This window comes from Schistocerca serialis, chromosome 3 (assembly GCF_023864345.2).
Source record: "Schistocerca serialis cubense isolate TAMUIC-IGC-003099 chromosome 3, iqSchSeri2.2, whole genome shotgun sequence".
Lineage (NCBI taxonomy): Eukaryota > Metazoa > Arthropoda > Insecta > Orthoptera > Acrididae > Schistocerca > Schistocerca serialis.
The window spans coordinates 1,012,146,749-1,012,169,608 of NC_064640.1; the positions used below are offsets into that span (position 1 = coordinate 1,012,146,749).

At 38.7% G+C, this 22,860-nt stretch overlaps 1 protein-coding gene across 1 annotated transcript in view; it reads left to right on the forward strand.

Annotated features, from left to right (window-relative positions):
• LOC126471469 (uncharacterized) overlaps window positions 1-22,860 on the forward strand; it is a 268,925-nt gene that overhangs the window by 104,439 nt on the left and 141,626 nt on the right. The window lies entirely within an intron of this gene.

A 22,860-nucleotide genomic window follows, 5' to 3' on the forward strand; every position in this document is an offset into this window, starting at 1 on the left:
ATTTATCTATCCATTTACTTATTTCATTCTGTTTCAGTAATTTTATGCTTTACACTCAATTTGTTAGTATCAGGCACTCCCTCCATTCATGAAGATTTGCAAGTAGTTCTTATTTACTTACTTTTATTTAAAAACATGATCAGTAATGAGAAATTAATAATATGTAGGAACTCTACTTTCTCAATTTCTTATTGTTTCTTACCTTGTTCGATATCAGAATGATGTTAAATCATTACACACTGGAAAATTGTAGATGGAATAGCAATATAATTAAAACAGATTGCTATTCACCTCACATAGGAGGCACTGACCTGTTGGATGCTTTTTTAGTGATTGGATTTGGCCACTGTCATCTCTGGCCACTGTGGCCCTACTGGGGTGATTATGCAGGCTCACCGGGGGTTGGTATTGAGGGCACAGAAGAGGAGGGATGAGGGATAACAGGATAGGGATAGTGATGGGATGTGTTGAGGACAGGATAACAGGCTGCTAGATGCAGCATTGTCAAGTTGTGTAGTCTCCCCATGTGATATTTTGCCACCCAGCCAACCTATGCAATATCCTTGCCCATTAATATTCCACCACTGCTCCCACCCCTTACAGTATGCATCATATTCCTGTAAAAGACCTAGATGCAAAACATCCAATTATAGATTCATTTGAATCTATACAAGAACAAGATGGTTCTGTAAATTTAGAAGATTAAATACATAAAGAAGTTGGAGAAAAGGAAACAAGTATTATGAAGATAATAAAATAAAATAGAAAATTTTAATTCATCCACATTTACTCTTGTTAGGCATCAGCTCCATGCTACTATTCTACATCTAACTCTCCATATACACTAACAGTCTCCTTCATACTAATGGTTGCTATACTTACACTCCAATGAACACTTTTCGTTCTTAAGAATCAATAAGGTGTGGTGCAAGTCACTTACCTATAACTGGATGCATGAGTGTACACTATACATATACAATATACTGGTAAAAAACATAAAAAATGAGGTATCATAAATCAAAGGGAATAAATTTTAATCAAGCTTTTTTTTGTGAAGAGATGACCAAAAATGCATACTACAAAAATCAGTTATTCTATGGCTGCAATTCTGTGAATAATTTTGCTTGAAAAGAAAACTTACTGCATATAGAATGCTGCAAAAGGAACCTATATTGACTGATGGACTGTTGACTCCTCTGAGATTTGTTTTTGATTTATCCGCAACAGGTGGCTATAAATATAGAAGGCAAGGATAGGCAAAGCATGACCACTCATAAATATTTGAAATGATACTTATCAGAAAACGTCATTGCATTTCATGTGAATTCATTCATACCCATTATTTATTGCAAGGTTCAACCTGAAATGCCATTAAGCACACACTTCAAAACATTTATCAATGGCTAGACAAGCACAACAGAGACTATTAGTTCTTTATTCCCCCTGACCCCTTATTTCCACAAATTACCACTTATTTCATAGATTTGTATCAAACAAAATTTCTCCGTAACTACAATTTTTTGATAATTCAGTCATCATGTAATTGGTGTAAGATTTAGAAAATATCTTTAAAATAATTTACTTTACTTAAAACTTTCTCTACTAAATGGACAGAGCAATATGATGCAGTGGTTAGCACACTGGACTCACATTCAGGAGGACAAGGTTAAAATCTGCATCAGACCATTCAGGTATAGGTTTTCTGTGATTTCCCTACATTGTGCAAGGCAAATGCATGGCTGTTTCCTTCACAAGGGCATAAAAATTTTTTATCCCCATCTTAAAAAATCAATCATAGCTTGTGCTCTGTCTCTAACGAACTTGCTGTCAACAGAACATGAAACCTAATTTTCCTTCCTTCTTCTCCTACAGGGATGATTTTTGCAGTGAATGATAATATGCATAACTACATATCTATCTTTTCTGTGATTTTGAACCTAACAGTAGGTTGATTTATCATAAGTTTAGGACATACAAGCTTGAAGGCTGCTGTGTAAACAACCAGCATAAATGTTGTTTGAGGCTTTTCCAATGCAATAACTGCTTGAGTCATGTCAGACGGTGTTGTGTAAACTGCACAATATATATAAATAACAGCTGCTCATCATCTTCTGGTGCTATTGATGAACTGCTATTGTGGCTCACAAATTTATGTGCTGGCTAACTAGCAAAGTGCAGGAATCAAGGGACAAGGCTATAACATCATTGTAGAAGAATAATAAAAGACATCAACATCCAGTGCTCATCAACAGGAAAAAAATCTACAGACTAGGGATATGCAGTATGGGAAAAGTGTGGTCACATTCTATGGACCCAATGCAGTAAAGTACTACAGGGCTAGAGTTGGTGCAAGTGCAGATGAGGCTGCATTCTGTTAAATATGACCTGGGTGTAAGGAGACCAGGAGTACATAAAATCCCATGTCAGTATGTGAAATATTACATTGCCTAGTCGTGTAGCACTTTTAAAGACAGATGTGATGAACACAGATGTCACAAAAGATTAGGTTAACCAGAAAAACCTGCATGCTCTTGACATGGGAAGTGGTGTGAACTGCAGAGAAACAAAGACACTCTTGTCTGTCTCCATGTACTGGGCATCCATAATTAAAAGCATGGTTGAAAGACATATAACTGGTGACTTAATTAACAGAGATTTGGGATGTCAACTCAGCAAAGCATGGGCACCAGCACTGGCAACACTAAAGCATTGTTGGCCACAGTCAAACAAATGCAGTGAGTTAAGAGAGATGGGAAATTGAAGAAAGGGCAGTTAACTTGGCCACCAACACCTGTCCTGTATGTATATGTGGTGTCCTCAGTTGGATCCATGGCAAGTTGACTTTTTATCCCCACCACTGGCACCTGAGCTTTTCTTGCAACCCAGCACATGAATTGGTGAGCAACAACAGCAATGCATTAGTAGCACCTCAAAATGATTAGCAGCTGTCTCATGGAAACATTGCACACTTTACATAACATTATTCAGTACAAAGCCCATGAATCATTCATGTATTTATCTCATTGGGAAAGCCTCAAACAGCTTGACTGGGAAACTATGGCCAACAGAATACATGAGTTTGATAAACTCTGTAGCAAGAGAAATAGACTGTCCCGCACTCTCAAATTTTTACTGAAATGTCTGGACCAGCAAACTATACCAACATTCACCAAGATTACCTATTATATAGATTCTGGGGCTGCTAAGAGAATTGAACAATGAGCTAGCAGGACACTGGTGTGAGATCTTCCATTATACAAGGTAAGAACTAAACAGGCCCTCCAGAAGCATGATTTCACTTCATTTGAATATTTTGTGAAGTTTGCCATTGGATTCCTGGAAGTGTGTTGACAGTGCCATGCAGCCACTTCTGAACTGGATGCAGCAGTTGGTCATGGTGCATCGAACTTCCAAGTTCCATCACCTTACATGTCAATCATAAAACAAAGATAAACTAGGCAGGTGCACTGTGTTTAATCTCACAGATAAACCACTGACAAGGGAACCTCCCCATCGCACCCCCCTCAGATTTAGTTATAAGTTGGCACAGTGGATAGGCCTTGATAAACTGAACACAGATGAATTGGGAAAACAGGAAGAAGTTGTGTGGAACTGTGAAAAAATAAGCAAAATATACAAACTGGGTAGTCCATGGGCTACATAGACAATATTATGGATACTGGGAGCCCAGGAGCGCCGTGGTCCCATGGTAGCGTGTGCAGCTGCAGAACGAGAGGTCCTTGGTTCAAGTCTTCCCTCGAGTGAAAATTTTTCTTTCTTTGTTTTTGCATAGTTATTATCTGTCCGTTCGTTCATTGATGTCTCTGTTCACTGTAATAAGTTTAGTGTCTGTGTTTTGCGACCGCATGGCAAAACCGTGAGATTAGTGGACGAAAGGACGTGCCTCTCCAATGGGAACCAAAAACATTTGATCGCAAGGTCATAGGTCAACCGATTCCTCCACAGGAAAACACATCTGATATATTCTATATGACACTGGTGACGGCATGTGCATCACGTGACAGGAATATGTTGTCGACCCACCTAACTTGTACACTTGGCGAATGGGTAAAAAGATTCTTCTACCTTGCCCGATTTCGTTTTTCTTGTGGATGTGATAATCATTCCCAAAAAAGTGATTAAAACATAAGAGTTTGTCACATAAACTGAAAATAAAAAATTAAACTTTTCACTCGATGGAATATTTGAACCAAGGACCTTTCGTTCCACAGCTGCTCACGTTACCACGAGACCACGGCGCTCCTACGTTCTCACTGCCCTTGATGTTGCATCATTTTGCTTATATTTTCACGGTTCCACACAACTTCTTCCTGTTTTCCCAATTGATCTGTGTTCAGTTTTTCAAGCTCTATCCACTGTGACAACTTATAACTAAATCTGAGGGGGGTGTGATGGGGAGGTTCCCTTGTGAGTGACACTGCAATATCAGTGCTGGTAAAGGGACTAAATTTCTCACCCACTCAAAAGAATTTGCCCATCAAAAATTTTACCAGGCCACTGAGCATGGTGTCTTGAAACTTCTCAGTGAGGCTATAGAAGAAATAAGGCAAGAGACTTGTAGGGCGATAACTAGGTTTCACACACCTGAGTGGAACATCATTTGTGAGGAATGACACATGCTCTGTTCCTAAAGAGAAGACACAGAAATAGTAATTTTACCTGCTGACAAGAGAAACACTGCTGTTTTCCTTCCTGCAATATCTTATTTTGGCAAGATGATGATTTAACTGCAGGGCTCAGCATATTGTCATCTCCAGAAGATTCAAATGAATACAATACAATGGAAGACATCCACCCTCCTCAAATCCAGTGAGTTCCCTGAAAAAGAGCTTAAGAGTATGAGTGCCAGTTCCACCACAACTTTATGGCCTGCTGAAGAACTTAAAGGAGGAGATCCATTTCATCCCACTGTGATCAATACAGGAGCATCAACATATTACATAACAAGACAACAAGACATCTGGCTTCTCTTTTCTACATCTACATCTACATATTACTCCACAAATCACCGCAGAGGGCATGGTGGAGGCTACCCTGTGCCACTACTAGTCATTTCATTTCCTGTTCCACTTGCAAATAGAACAAGGGAAAAATGGCTATCTATATGCCTCCATATCAGCCATAATTTCTCATAACTTATCTCTGTGGTTCTGATGCAAAATGTGTGTTGGTGGTGGTAGGATTGTTCTGCAATCAGCTTCACATGCTGGTTCTCTAAATTTTGTCAATAGCATTTCTTGAAAAGAATGTCACCTTGCCTCCAGTGATTCTCATTTGAGTTTCCAAAGCATCTCCATAACAGTTTCCTGTTGTTTGAATTTACTGTCAACAAATCTATCACCCCAACTCAAATTACTTTGATGTCTTCTTTTAATCCAATCTGGTGTGGATCCCTAATGCAGTACTCAAGAATATGTTGCACTAGTGTCCTATATGCAGTCTCCTTTACAGATGAACCACACTTTGCTAAGACTCCTCAATAAAATAAAGTCAACCATTCACTTCCTTCTCACAATCCTCACATGCTCATTACATTTCATAGTGCTCTGCAATGTTTCACCCAGATATTTAACAACATGACTGTGTCAAACAGCATATTACTAGTGCTCTGTCCAAACATTATGTGTTTGTTTTTCCCACATGTCAGCATTAATTTACATTATTCTACATTTAGAGCTAGTTGCCATTCATCACACCAACTATAAATTTTATCTGACTCATCTTGTATCATCTTACAGTCACCCATTTTTGACATCTTCTCATACACCACAGCATCATCATTAAACTGCTGCAGATTGCTGATCACCCTGATCATCAGGTCATCTATGTATATAGAAAATAACAGCAGTTCTATCACACTTCCCTGGGACATTCCTGATGATACCCACATACATGATGAACATTCGCTGGCAAGAACTTTACTGGGCTCTATTACTTAAGAAGTTTTTGAGCCACTGCTATATCTGGGAAAGATATCCCATTTGCTCATTCTTTCATTAACAGTCTGCAGTAAGATATGGTGTCAAACACTTTTTGGAAATCTAGAAATAAGAAATCTGCTTTTGCACTCCATCCATTGCTTGCAGTATATCATGTGAGAAAAGGGCAAGCCAAATTTCACATGATCAATGATTTCTAAAACAGTGCTTATTCATGGACATAAACTTTCCAGTTTCTAGGAGATTTATTATATCTGAACTCAGAGTACATTCCAGAATTCTACTCCTCCATCTACATCAGCATCTACAAAGATAATCTGCAAGACACTGTATGGTGCATGGCAAAGGATATGCTGTACCACCACTTGTCATTTCCACTCCTGTTCCACTTGCAAATAGAGAGAGGGGAAAACAGCTGTCTGTATTCCTCTGTATGAGCCCTAATTTCTTGTATCTTATCTTTGTCGACTTTATTCCCAATGCATGTTGGTGGCAGTAGAATCGTTCAGCAGTCACCTACAAATGCCAGTTCTCTAAATTTTCTCAATTGCGTTTCTTAAAATCTTAAAACGAGCATTGCCTTCCCTCCAGGGATTCCCATCTAAGTTCCCAAAGCATCTCCATAACACTTACATGTTGTTCAAACCTACTGCTACCAAATCTAGCCACCCATCTCTGAGATGCTTTGATGTCTTCCTTCAGTCTGACCTGGTTCTTTTTTTTTTTTTTTTTTTTTTCTTTTTTCATCAGTCTAGAGACTGGTTTGATGTGGCCTGCCACGAATTCTTTCCTGTGCTAACCTCTTCATCTCAGAGTAGCACTTGCAACCTATGTCCTCAATTATTTGCTTGACGTATTCCAATCTCTGTCTTCCTCGTTTTTGCCCTCTACAGCTCCCTCTAGTACCATGGAAGTCATTCCCTCATGTCTTAGCAGATGTCCTATCATCCTGTCCCTTTTCCTTATCAGTGTTTTCCTCATATTCCTCTCCTCTCCGATTCTGCGTAGAACCTCCTCATTCCTTACCTTATCAGTCCACCTAATTTTCAACATTCGTCTATAGCACCACATGTTAAATGCTTCGATTCTCTTCTGTTCCGGTTTTCCCACAGTCCGTGTTTCACTACCATACAATGCTGTACTCCAGACGTACATCCTCAGAAATTTCCTCCTCAAATTAAGGCCGGTATTTGATATTAGTAGACTTCTCTTGGCCAGAAATGCCTTTTTTACCATAGCGAGTCTGCTTTTGATGTCCTCCTTGCTCCATCCGTCATTGGCTATTTTACTGCCTAGGCAGCAGAATTCCTTAACTTCATTGACTTCGTGACCATCAATCCTGATTTTAAGTTTCTCGCTGTTCTCGTTTCTACTACTTCTCATTACCTTCGTCTTTCTAGGATTTACTCTCAAACCATACTGTGTACTCATTAGACTGTTCATTCCGTTCAGCAGATCATTTAATTCTTCTTCACTTTCATTCAGGATAGCAATGTCATCAGCGAATCGTATCATTGATATCCTTTCACCTTGTATTTTAATTCCACTCCTGAACCTTTCTTTTATTTCCATCATTGCTTCCTTGATGTACAGATTGAAGAGTAGGGGCAAAAGGCTACAGCCTTGTCTTACACCCTTCTTAATACGAGCACTTCATTCTTGATCGTCCACTCTTATTATTACCTCTTGGTTGTTGTACATATTGTATATGATCCGTCTCTCCCTATAGCTTACCCCTACTTTTTTCAGAATCTCAAACAGCTTGCACCATTTTATATTGTCGAACAGTTTTCCCAGGTCGACAAATCCTATGAAAGTGTCTTGATTTTTCTTTAGCCTTGCTTCCATTATTAGCCGTAACGTCAGAATTGCCTCTCTCGTCCCTTTACTTTTCCTGAAGCCAAACTGATCGTCACCTAGCGCATTCTCAATTTTCTTTTCCATTCTTCTGTATATTATTCTTGTAAGCAGCTTTGATGCATGAGCTGTTAAGCTGATTGTGCGATAATTCTCGCACTTGTCAGCTCTTGCCGTCTTCGGAATTGTGTGGATGATGCTTTTCCGAAAGTCAGATGGTATATCACCAGACTCATATATTCTACACACCAACGTGAATAGTCGTTTTGTTGCCACTTCCCCCAATGATTTTAGAAATTCTGATGGAATGTTATCTATCCCTTCTGCCTTATTTGACTGTAAGTCCTCCAAAGCTCTTTTAAATTCCGATTCTAATACTGGATCCCCTATCTCTTCTAAATCGACTCCTGTTTCTTCTTCTATCGCATCAGACAAATCTTCACCCTCATAGAGGCTTTCAATGTATTCTTTCCACCCATCTGCTCTCTCCTCTGCATTTAACAGTGGAATTCCCATTGCACTCTTAATGTTACCACCGTTGCTTTTAATGTCACCAAAGGTTGTTTTGACTTTCCTGTATGCTGAGTCTGTCCTTCCGACAATCATATCTTTTTCGATGTCTTCACATTTTTCCTGCAGCCATTTCGTCTTAGCTTCCCTGCACTTCCTATTTATTTCATTCCTCAGCGACTTGTATTTTTGTATTCCTGATTTTCCCGGAACATGTTTGTACTTCCTCCTTTCATCAATCAACTTAAGTATTTCTTCTGTTACCCATGGTTTCCTCGCAGCTACCTTCTTTGTACCTATGTTTTCCTTCCCAAATTTTGTGATGGCCCTTTTTAGAGATGTCCATTCCTCTTCAACTGTACTGCCTACTGCGCTATTCCTTATTGCTGTATCTATAGCGTTAGAGAACTTCAAACGTATCTCGTCATTCCTTAGTACTTCCGTATCCCACTTCTTTGTGTATTGATTCTTCCTGACTAATGTCTTGAACTTTGGCCTACTCTTCATCACTACTATATTGTGATCTGAGTCTATATCTGCTCCAGGGTATGCCTTACAATCCAGTATCTGATTTCGGAAACTCTGTCTGACCATGATGTAATCTGACCTGGTACGGATCCCAAATACTCGAGAAGTACTCAATAATAGGTTGCACCAGCATCCTGTATGTGGGCTGCTTTACAAGTGAACCAATCTTTCCTTAAATTCTCCCAATAAACCGAAGTTGACCATTTGCCTTCCCTACCACAGTGTCCTTATGCTAGGTCCACCTCATATCACTTTGCCACGTTACACCTAGATATTTAAATGACTTGACAGTGTCAAGCAGGAAACTAGCAATACTCTATCCAAACATTTGAGGTTTGTTATTCTTACTCATCCACATTAACTTACATTTTTTCACATTTAGGGCTAGCTGTCAATCATCACACCAACTGAAAATTTTGTCTAAGTCATCTTGCATCTTCCTACAGTCACACAACTTCGACACCTTACCATACACCATGGCATAATCAGAAAAACAGTCATATCATGCTTCCCTGCAGCACTTCTGATGATACCCTTGTCTCTGATGAACACTCGCCATCGAGGACAACATGCTGGGTTCTGTTATTTAAGAAGTCTTCAAGGCACTCACATATCTGTGAACTTTTTACATATACTCATACCTTTGTTAACAGCCTTCAATGGGGCACCATGTCAAATGCTTTCCAGAAATCTAGGAATAAGGAATCTTCCTGTTGCCCTTCATCCATAGTTCTCAGTATATCATGTATGAAAAGGGCAGGCTGAGTTTTGCACAAGTGATGGTACCTGAAACCATGCTGATTTGTGGACATAAGCTTCTTAGTCTCAAGAAAGTTTATTATATTCAAAATGAGAATATGTTCAAGGATTCTGCAACAAACATAAGTTAGGGATATTAGTCTGTAATTTTGAGGGTCCGTTCTTTTACCTTTCTTATATACTGGAGTCATCTGCACTATTTCCCAGTCACTTGAGACTTTTTACTGGGTGAGAGATTCACAATAAATGCAACCTATGTAAGGGGCCAATGTTTGCATTGTTCTTCTGTGTGAGTGATTTCTTAAATATGAAATTTAAAATTTCAGCTTTTGTTTTGCTATCTTCAACTGACTCCACAGAATGGTCAACAAGGGACTGAATGGAAGCCTTGAATCCACTTAGAAATTTTACATACAACCAGAATTTTCTCAGGTTCTCTGCCTGGTCTTTTACTAAGGTGTGATGGTGCTAGTTATTGTATGTTTCGTGCATGGATTTTTTCACAGACACATGAATCTCTACTAACCTCCACTTGTTGTCATTTGTGTGTCCCCTTCTGAATCTAGAATGCAACAGTCTCTGTTTTCTCAGCATCCACTGAATTTTGTTATTAAGCCATGGTGGGTCTTTTCCATTCATTATCCACTGACTAGACATGTAACTCTCCAGACCACAATTTACAGTCTGCTTAAACTTTGCCCATAATTCCTCTACATCCATCTTACTGGAACTAAGTGATGCCAATTCATTGTCTAAGTGAGATGTTAATAACTGATTATCTGCTCTATCCAGCAGAAACACTATCCTAGCCTTCTTGACTGATTTATTAACTTTTGTAATCACAGTTGATATAATGATTTCATGATTGTTAATTCCCGTTTCTATACTGACATTGTGATAAGGTCTGGCCTATTTGTGGCTACAAAGTCTAAGACATTTCCATTGTGTGTGGGTTGCTGAGCTAGCTGCTGAAGACAATTTTCATAAAATGCGTTCAAAAGTATTTCAACAGCAGAATCACGTGGCTGATTAAACCATCCAACAATTAATTTAGTTTCACATGCACCTGTTATATGCAACCAGATGACTTCACTATCAGACTCAACTTTGTCCTCAGTAGAGGCAATATTTTTGTCAACTACAATGAACACTCCCCCTGCTATAGCCACTATCTGTCTTTGCGATATATGTTACACTACTCGCTTAACATCTCAGAGCTTGTCACTTTGGGTGTCCTTAATAAACTGATGTTAAGGAAATCAGTTTGTTTTGCAGGTCAATTGTTTTACCTTTCTTATATACAGGAGTCACCTGGGGTTTTTCAGTTGCTTGGGACTTTTTACTGGCTGAGAGATACACGATAAATGCAAGCTCAGTAAGGGGCAATGCCATAGAGTACTCTTTTTACAACGAAATTGGGAATCCATTGGGACCAGGTGACTGTATTTGTTTTCAACTCTTCAGTCTGTGCCAGGGATGCTTATTACTATGTCATCCACAAGGGACTCTGTGCATTGGTCAAACAATGGTACATCTGTATGATTCTCATGCATGAACAATTTTTTAATCATGGAATTTAAAACTTCAGCTTTCATTTTGTTATCTTTGACTGTCACACCAAACTGGTCAACAAGTGAGTGGATGGAAGCCTTACACTCACTTAGTCATTTTACATAGGACCAAAATTTTCCCACCTTCTCAGTCAGATCTTTTTCTAAGGTATGAAGGTGGTAGTTGTTGAATGCTTCACACAAAGATCTTTTCATAGATGCACAGACTTCTGCTAAAATTGCCTGTCATCACTTGAACATTCTCTTTGGAACAAAGAGTACAACAGCCTTTACTTACTCAGAATTTTCCAGATTTTGTTGCTAAGGCATGATGGGTGTTTTTCAACTTTAATCCACTTACTACACATATACTCTGCCTAAGTTTGTATGTAATTCCCCTATGTCCATTACATTGGAACTAAGTGATTGCAGTTCATTGGCTAAGTGAGATGCCAACAACTGCTTATCTGCTGTTTCTAGCAGAAACACTCTCCTAGCCTTCTTGACTAATTTATTGACTTTTGTAACTACAGTCACTGATATGACATCATGATCACCAATCGCTGTGTCTATAATGATACCATTGATAAGGTCTGACCTGTTTATAGCTACAAGGTGTAAGATATTCCCATTGTGTTGGAGTTGCTGAACTAGATGCTGAAGACAGTTTCCACAAAGGTGTTCATAAGTACTTTGCAGGACTATCTGTCTGTACCAACTGCAACAAATCCACAGATGTCCCAGTCTATACTTAACAGGTTAAAGTTGCCTCCAATTAGTATTGTATGATTTGGGTAGTTATGGGCTACTGACCTTATACTTTGTTTGAATGACTCTAGAACTGTCACAGCAGAATCATGTGTCCAGTAAAACCATCCAACAATTAATTTGTTTTCAGCTAGGCCTGCTATACATGACCAGATAACTTCACTGTTACTCTCAATTTCAACCTCAGTAGAGACAATATTTTTGTCTTATTATGGGAACACTCTACCTCCTATGGCATCTTAATCAGTCTTTCTGATAAACGTACCATGACCCACTAAATATTCAGAGCTTTCTACTTCAGGTTCGGTCCCAATAATAATTTGAGCATGAGTTTTCCTTGAGGGCTGTAAATCTGGAAACTTTGTTATAAATATTTCAACAGTTTACTAATAAAAGTTGGACAGCAAAAGAGTCTTTAATGTGCACATGGTCTGATATTCCCATCTGCGTATCATCTGGTGAGTGTTCATTAGAGTACCTCAGTCTATTGACTAGCCTAAAAAAAAAACAATGTGCATGCCACGAGTACGCTGCTACCCATAGCTGCTTCCTTTGCTTTGTGCACCACAGACCTATCAAGAGAAGTCCTACAATTCCCCAACAAATAATGCAGATACAGAAATCTTCAGCCAAGACTATCACAGAGTCAACAAAGCCTTCTACTCAGCTCCAAACCAAAGGATCCCAATCAATCCTGGGAACAATGCTGCACATTTGCTAGCTCTGCTTGCACCTCACACTCAGTATGAACTGAAGATGGTCTCAGAACCCATGTGACAAGTGTTGTTGGTGCTGACAAGAGCCACAGCTTGCAGACAGCTGCACCCTGCACGCTCGATAGCTGTACGCAAGGCTACCTCCACGTCTCACACGAGGTCCCCACTCCTACCGACATGCCAAGTGCACATTGGCTTTCTTCCCAGCCCCGAATGCTATCATCCTGAGGGGATCCATTAATGAGCCTGATGTTGTCAGAGCTCCCAAGAGCTAGAAAGCCCCTTCCCACATGAGTCTGCTCGGACCCTGCTGAAGGTGTGGCCACTTGTTCGCTCGCAGGATGAATAGGTAAGGCCAGATGCCCAGCCTGCACATTGGCCCTCCACCTCGAGCGGCGTGAATGCATTACGGTCTGCCAGCACCCTGCTATGAGGGCAGATCCACTGCATTGTGTGCACTAGGAGGTGCCTCAGCAGCATATGGGTGAAACAGGTGACATCTCTGCTACTGCTGCACTCTGAGACAGCAGCCTGAAGATGGTTAACCACAACCAAAACAATATTCAACTGTTTGTGAACCACACCTGCTTCCTCCTGCATCTTCACACAGCATGCAAAGATCCTACCCATCCTAGGAAGACTAACTGAAGAAACAAACTATAAAACCTGACAGATACCTAGATATAACACTTGTTACACTCCTGAAATGTCACCAATCGAAGCTGGTGCCTAATTAGCTGTGTAGCTGACCGTTCAAAAGAAATGACAACTGAGCTACAGACAGCATGAAATTAAGTTTATGAAACTTGAGATAAGACATTTTAAATATAAAAACATGCATGACATCTAAGAAATATATTCTGCTAAGAAAACAAAGAAAAAGCTAAATAGTTAAATATGTAACTTGCTACCCTGGAGGAGATGTGTCACAGGCAACAGCTGGAACTAGACTGAGTGGCTAATTAGACTGAACCAAAAGGTCACTTGTCTAAAAACAAATGAATGAGCAACTGCTGCACTACTGACTGCCTCAATTTACACTTTGAAAATGTGAAATTAAACTTCTTAAATACAAATACATGGACAAGATTTAAGCAATATATGCTACTAAGGAAATTCAGAAAAAGCTAAACACATAACTTGCTGCTCTGGAGATGGGTCACAGTTGACAATTGGAGCTGGACTGAGTGGGCTTTTGATAATGAAATGTGACCACTACTCAAAATTCAGAAGATTTTTTATGATGACTGAAGAATCTGCATCTTGAACAAAATGATGTATTAGTGATTTTCAATGTGGTCTCTTAGTTCAATTTGAATGCTTCTGGTGTATTCACTACAGCTCATACTGGCTAAGCTGGAAGATGACATCTTACATTTTTTCAAGCCTGTGCTTATCTTCACTTACTTTTTATTTAAGAATCAATATTTTAAGCAAACTGATGGTGTTGCTATGGGTAGACCTCCGTCTCCCTATGAGGCTAACCATATTTATGGGAGTATTCCAGAACAAGGGACTTCAATCAGTGGTTTTGCAACCTAAATGTTTTCAAAGGTATGTAGATGATACCTTTGTGATATGGCCCCATGGGACAGCAGTGCTTCCTTCATTTTTAGAACATTTTCATTGCCCCCTCCAAGAATCTCCTTCACCATGAAAGTAGTGAATAATGTAGACCTCCTGTTTCTGGATGTCTTGGTTTGAAGAAAAGAAGCTGGCTCCTTATGTCACAGTGTATTTTATAAACCAATACACACCAGTCTCCATCTATGAGCCACAAGCTGTCAGCACCCATCCCAACACAGCAATGTATTACAGACTCTCATTGACATGGTTAAGGCTATCTCAAATCCAGAGAGCTTGTCAGCAGATCTTATTCATCTCTAATCTGTGTGTGTGCAGAACAGGAACTCTGGTAAGCATGTTCAAAATGCATTTGACCAAACCTTAGAAGCAGTCAGAAGAAGCAGAGTACTCCATGAGGATTGCTTTTCTACCTATAGTGACATTATGGACCCAAAACTTGGTGCCTGAGATTTTCTACCAAGCCAGCACATAAACTGGTAAGCCACAACAGCCATGTGTCAGTAGCACCTGAAGATGATGGGCAGCTGTCTCATGGAAATACTGTGCTGTTTACACAATACTGTCTGATATGACACCAGTGAACCATTGAAGCAACCACTATATAGCCACATGAGCTGTTGAGTGATGTGTATGGTACATTGGCTCTACAGCAAATTAACATGTTTCACAATACTATAAATTCACAATAATACAAAGCCCAAAATATGCAACAAACTAACTAAAATTAAACCACCTTGACTGTTATATTTATGACAATGGAAAATTGTGAATGGAATACAAACAATAGTATGAGTAAACACAATGACACATTGCATACTGCAGAAATTGAGCACCTGATAGGCACTTAAATGGAAAATATAATATTATGACTCACATTTAAAACTCAGGTCTTTTCTCTAATGCATGGAATGGCTAAGGGAAAGGAAATGTAAGAGATATGGAAAGAGAGGGAAACCAGTAGAAAAGAGTGTGTATATATTGCCTGTGATAAAAATAACAAGATGGTTCCTTTTTTTAAATTGGGATAAATGGAATATGAGATAGGTCAAAGGTAAACTGAGAGAGAGAAAGACTATTGAGAAAACAGTGAAGATGAGGAATGATTTATTTCCAAAGAGACATGGCTGAAAACAAACATCTGACTCACAACATTCCAGGTCAGGAAATACTGAACCACATCTCTGTGAAAGTTACAGTTACATCTCATAGTGCCACAGATTTAGTTTTGTTCCCAGTTCTATCAAACTGGCATTCTGATACCCCTCCAACCTTCAATCTTCATGCACCATCCCTTTTACTAAATTGGTTTTATCCTACACATCCACCCAGTCCTGTCCTGCCCCATCATGGGCAGAAGCCCTAGTGAAGACAACCACATCACGTAACAACTCTCCTGCAGCTACTGTTAAGCTCTGTATATGGGCATAACCATCAACCAGCAGACAGACTTAACGAATGGCCACTATCAAAGGGTTGGCAGGTATAAGTTTTACCACACAATGAAACCCTACCGCTCAGCACATGGTTGATTCAATAGTTACTTCAAGAGTTGCTCTTTACATAACCTTCCCATATGTCCCCAAAATACAAACCTATGTCAGCTGGATTGATAGTAACTGTGCTTCCAACACATTCTACAGCCACACAACTACCTAATTTTAGTCTCTGCTAATTCTTGTCCTAAGTCCATCCATAACCATCATTCACACAGTTTTATCAGCAACTTACCTCTATCTTTACTCCCTACTCCTCTCCCAAGTATCTCTGAATGTGGCATTCAGCTATCCACACCACCCATAATCATATGAATGATCTTTTTCTGCTTCTATACTCCTATCCTTTTTTCATGCTGTCCCTCTAGCCCCTGCCCCTCCCATATATATAGTGGTCCATTGATCATGACGGGGCCAAATATCTGATGAAATAAGTGTCAAACGAAAGAACTACAAAGAACTAAACTTGTCTAGCTTGAAGGGGGAAACCAGATGGTGCTATGGTTGGCTTGTTAGATGGTGCTGCCATAGGTCAAACGGATATCAACTGCATTTTTAAAAAATAGGACCCCCATTTTTTATTACATATTCCTGTAGTATTTAAAAAAATATGAATGTTTTAGTTGGACCACTTTTTCGCTTTGTGATGGATGGAACTGTAATAGTCACAAACATATGGCTCACAATTTTAGATGAACTATTGGTAACAGGTAGGTTTTTTAAATTAAAATACAGAATTTAGTTACATTTGAACATTTTATTTTGGTTGTTCCAATGTGATACATGTACCTTTGTGAACGTATCATTTCTGAGAACGCATGCTGTTACAGCGTGATTACCTGTAAATACCACATTATGCAATAAATGCTCAAAATGATGTCCATCAACCTCAATGCATTTGGCAATATGTGTAACGACATTCCTCTCAACAGTGTGTAGTTCGCCTTCCGTAATGTTCGCACATGCATTGAGGATAGGTGACAAATATGGCGGCAAGTGTACACGTAACTTTAAACCGCTCTGCAGTTTTTGAGGACTTAATTTCAATCAAGTGTATTGTTTGTGACAAAATAGTGCTAAATGGAGTTAGAATATGCGCGTTTAAACATAAATGGTGCCATTCACGCTGTTATGCTCAAGAAGATTTACAAATACAGTGTAAATGTGACATAGAGTGTAACGGCCGCGAGATCGCGAGTGAAAAGTGCTACGCGGGAATAGAAGATAGCGTGCATGACGAACTTCAAAAAGAACTTGACATTATAAAAAAATATATAAAAACAATGGAAAATTTGGTACTAACCATACGGGAACTGTCTGAATCGTCAAGGCAACAAGATCTCATTAATGCTAGCCATAAAATTCGTAGGTATGCACAACCAAATGTACAAAGTGTAAACAGTACGACTGTAACTAGAAATATGAACGAACTGATCACTCTAAAAGACACAAGTGAATTAAACGCAAGAAAAGAAAGTGTTAATAGTGCATCTATGGATAAAAATATGAACAAACTATCCACACAAAAATATACAAGTGGATTAAATGGAGAAAAACACAAGGTAAATATTCGTAAGAAAAAAAAGTAAACAACCACTTTATGCATAAGCAAGGATACAAGCAACAGACATATATTTTTGCAGATAGTCATGGGAGAGGAGTTACGGAAATTATGAGAATAAATCACCCAGACCTTAATGTAACAGGCACCATCAAACCAGGCGCGCCATTACGCGAAATTCTGAAAAACAGTGACAACATATTAACGACGGGTAACAGCTGCATCATAATAGGAGGCGCAAATGATGTTTACTGTAATGAAACTTGGCGTGCAACGAGAATCCTAAAGGAAACAATCAAAAGGATGCCTCGAGTGCATTTCTATATTGTTAGTATCCCCAGGAGGCACGATCTGATGGAAAACTCGTGCGTAAACATCGAGATTGTTACAGCAAACAGGCTATTTGAGAAAATATGTAGAGGTTTCCAGAATACGACTTTCGTAGAGATAAACAGTGTTCAAAGAGAGCACTTCACAAGACATGGTCTCCACATGAACGTAAAAGGGAAAAAGATTATTAGTGCCGAAATACTTAAATTTATTAATGAGTCATCTGTAATGGAAGTGTCTCCAATCCCAATTCCGCCAAAACAAGAGTTGTCTGTAACAGTGGAACCATCATTATCTGCAGTAGAGCTACAACAAACACCAGTAGCAGCAGCAAAGGCTCAGATATTCTCAGCAGCAGTGTCAGATAAACAAATAGCAGCAGAATCACCACAATCATCAGCAGAGCTGTCGTCATCAGCAACAGCATCCAGAACAGCAGACCCCATAATACTACCTCAAGGCAATGAAAATGCATGTGAGGAAAACATACAAAGGACATTAGCCGCAGCAGCCAACAAAGAAGGGCAGTCACCAAGTCGGGGAGCACAGGAGCCACCAGCAACAGCAACCACACAGAAGAGGTGCCTGAGACCTGGGAGATCAACAGCAGAAGCAGCTTCCAATCAAGACAGATGCCTGAGAACTAGGAGACCTGCTACACTAAGTGAGGATTTTTTATGGTACCGAGTAAGCAGAAAGAGAACATGGAAAAAGATGTAAGTAAAACTGTCCATCTTAAATACCAGTGTGACAATAGTGAGAGGAATATAAACACCAGACAAAGATACGATCCAGGTTTAATGACACAAACTGAAAAAATTCACTACATAGTACCAGAAGCAAAGGGAGCAAGTGAAGTGCTTAGTATATTACAAGAAGGGGAACTATTACATTTAAAGCCAACTGTTAGAATACTTCACCAAAATGTTCAGTACATAAACAATAAAACAGAGGGAACTAGAGGTAATATTACAGGAGTATAGGCCAAACATTCAATAGTTACAGAACATGGGCTAAAAGAAAATCACATAGGAATTTACAACTTGAAGAATTATGTGAAAGTAGCCAGTTTTTGCAGAACTTCCTATAAAGGTGGTGGGGTTGCCATTTTTTCTAACTGTAAATCAACTAAAGCCATAAATATAACAAAATATGCTATAGAATTGAGCTTTGAAGCTACAGCACTGGAAACTAAAATTGCTGGGACTTTATGTTGTGTATTAGGTTTGTATCGATCACCAAATGGTATAATTAAAACCTTCTTTGAACAGCTGGAAGATATGATCCAACACCTCTCAAAAACATATGCTTATTTGATCATTATAGGAGATCTGAACATAGACACGAGTAAAAATACAGACAATACTAAGACCCTACTGGACTTATTGTGCATATACAATCTAAAAATAAAAATAGATAAACCAACCAGAGTAACAAAGCATAGTGAAACTATTATTGATCATGTAATAACAAATATTCCTACATGCTATTGTGACACACAGGTAATAAACTCCACATTAGCAGACCATTTTGCAATCATGATAGACATAAGTATAAAGACTAGTGATTCAGTGCAGAAGATATGGGAGATGAGAAGACAGAACTACCCACATAACATAAATCTGCTAAAAAAGATGTTAGAGGCAGAAAACTGGGAAACAATATATGCAGCTAAAGATGCAAACACCAAATGGAACCAGTTTTATTCTTTATTCAATTATTATTATGATGTTACATGTCCTGTTAGTAAAAGGCTTGTCAAACAGCAACAAAAAAAGAAAAGCTGGGTGACTGGAGAAGTAATCCATGCCAGAAATAATCTGAGAGTGTATTATGACCTCTCCAAACCAAAAAATAATGAGGCCTACAACACACTGTATAAAATAAAAAAGAAAGAGTACTGTAATTTTATCAGAGAAACTAAAGCATCATTCATGAGGATGTCTATAGATAAGGGAAAGAACTACTCAAAAGGTTTATGGTCGTTCATTAATGGAGAGAGAGGAAAAGTAACAAATCGGGCAGAGGACATCTGCCCACTGATGAGTGGGAAAAGCAACGCAAACCCTCTAGAAGTAGCCAATACTTTTAACAGATATTATATTACTGTAGCAGACGAATTAATAAGTCAAAATAAAACAAATGCAGTAAGTAAATTGTTAAACCCCCCACATACAAATCATACTATGGTTTTCATACCTACAACAGATGCAGAAGTGTCAAACCTAATAAAACAACTTAAAATTAAACCCTCTTCTGGCTTGGATGGTGTTACATCACATCTCATAAAGGAATGCAGAGAATGTATATTAAAACCATTGACACACATGCTGAATGCTGCAATAGAAGAAGGTATATTTCCAGATTCACTGAAAGTAAGTAAAGTGAAGCCAATATTTAAGAAAGGGAACAGGGATGAATTAGGAAATTACAGGCCAATATCATTGATCTCAACATTTGCTAAAATCTACGAAATGATAATAAAGAATAGAATTGTAAGTTTTATAACAAAGTACAGTATACTGCATTCATCACAACATGGTTTCAGAGAAGGTAAGTCAACAAAAACAGCATCAACAGATATAATTGAGCACATTCTTAATTTACTTGACAGGCAACAAAAGACTTGTGGGATTTTTATGGACCTATCTAAGGCATTTGATTGTGTGAACCACTCAAAATTAATGATGAAATTATATCAGTATGGAATTAGAGGAAAATGCTATGACATACTTAAATCATACATTACAAATAGGAAACAGTGCACAGAAATCAGACATACTAGTGGTGGAAATATAACAAACTACATATCAGAATTACAAACAGTTAAACACGGTGTGCCGCAAGGGTCTGTGCTTGGGCCAATACTATTTATACTCTACGTAAATGACTTCCCTAGCTATATAAATCAGAAACTTATAATGTATGCTGATGACACAACAATCATTTGCACAGCTGACACAAAGGAGGAGCTTGAGAAGGAAGCACTCCTGACTATTGAAAATGCAAATAAATATTTAACACAAAACAACCTGTTTATGAATCAGTCTAAAACAATGAATGTAGTATTTCAGACCAAGCATAGTGAAAATTATAATATAAATGGAAAGACTATTAAAGAAGTAACCAGCACAAATTTTCTAGGAACTATAATAGACAAACATTTGGCATGGGGGGAGCACATAGATGCACTGTGTAAAAAGATAAACAAACAGATCTTCATCATGCATAAAACAGCTAAGACTGTGGATGATAAAGTCCTCAGCTCAATGTATTATGGACTTGTCTTCCCACATTTGGCTTATTCAGTTCATATATGGGGAAATGCACAAGCTGGTTACCTAAAAAGAATATTCACAATTCAGGAAAGGGCAGCGAGGTGCATTGCAAATATACCACCAAGACAGACCTGTAGGCAAGATTTGTACACTATAATATTATGACAGTATATGCACTGTATATATACCAAAGCATAATGGTGGTAAGGTCAAGTGATAAACACCTCCTAAATAAAGATGTACACAAACACAGCACAAGAGGAAATGAAAATTACTACATGATAAACAGAAATCTAAAACTGTCTATGACTGCCCCAGAAGAAGCAGGCAAAAGGTTTTTTAATAAACTCCCCAAAATCATTAAAAAAGAAACAGATCTAAAATGTTTTAAAAATCATTTGAAACTATATCTTACAGAGAAATGTATATACAGTTTGAGTGAATACTAAGATGGTGTTTAAATATATCATTACTGAAATGTACCTGTAAAAATTATCATTTCTGTATGTTTTTTTGATTTGTGTGTACGTATAATGTGAAACATGTAAAACCTTTGTATGATTATGGACTATTTCTGTTTAATAATTTGTTTCATTTATATATATATTGAAATCAAGTTTGATGTTAATAGGCTATTGTATGACACACCCAATACTCTAGGCTGGATTTTCAGCTGGAGTCCATGGGCAAAGAATAAATAAATAAATAAACAATGTACTGATGCATGTTGTCAGGCGTTGTCGGTGGATCACGATAGCAAACATCCTTCAACTTTCCCCACAGAAATAAATCCGGGGCTGTCAGATCTGGTGAACATGCGGGCCATGCTTCGATGACCAATCCACCTGTCACGAAATATGCTATTCAAATCCGCTTCAACCGCATGCGAGCTATGTGCTGGACGTCCATCATGTTGGAAGTACATCACCACTCTGCCATGCTGTGAAACATCTTGTAGTAACATCGGTAGAACATTACGTAGGAAATTGGCATACATTGCACCATTTAGATTGCCATCGATAAAATGGGGGCCAATTATACTTCCTCCCATAATACTGCACTATACATTAACCCACCAAGGTCACTGATGTTCCACTTGTCACAGCCATTGTGGATTTTCCATTGCCCAATAGTACTATTATGCCGGTTTACGTCACCACTGTCGGTGAATGATGCTTCATCACTAAATAGAATGCATGCAAAAAATCTGTCATCGTCCCGTAATTCCTCTTGTGCCCAGTGGCAGAACTGTACACAACATTCAAAGTCATTGCCATGCAATTACTGGTTCATAGAAATATGGTATGGGTGCAATCGATGTTGATGTAGCATTCTCAACACCGACGTTTTTGAGATTCCCAATTCTAGCACAATTTGTCTGTTACTGATGTGCGGATTAGCTGCGACAGCAGCTAAAACACCTACTTGGGCATCATCATTTGTTGCAGGTCATGGTTGACATTTCACATGTGGCTTTACGCTTCCTGTTTCCTTAAATAACGTAACTATCCAGCGAACAGTCCAGACACTTGGATGATGTCGTCCAGGATACCGAGCAGCATACATATCACACGCCTGTTCGGCATTTTGGTCACAATAGCCATACATTAACACGATATTGACCTTTTCCACAATTGGTAAGCGGTCCATTTCAACACAGGTAATGTATCATGAAGAAAATACCATCTGCACTGGTGGAATGTTACGTGATACAATGTACTTATAGGTTTGTGACTATTACAGTGCCATCCATCACAAAGCGTAAATAGTGGTCCAATTAAAACAGTCATATTTCTTTATGTACTACATGAATGTGTAATAGAAAATGGTGTTCCTATTTAAAAAAACGCAGTTGATATCCATTTGACCTATGGCAGTGCCACCTAGCAGGACAATTGTAGCGCCATCTGGTTTCTCCTTTCAAGCCAGACGAGTTTTGGTCTTTGTAGTCTTTTCGTTTGAT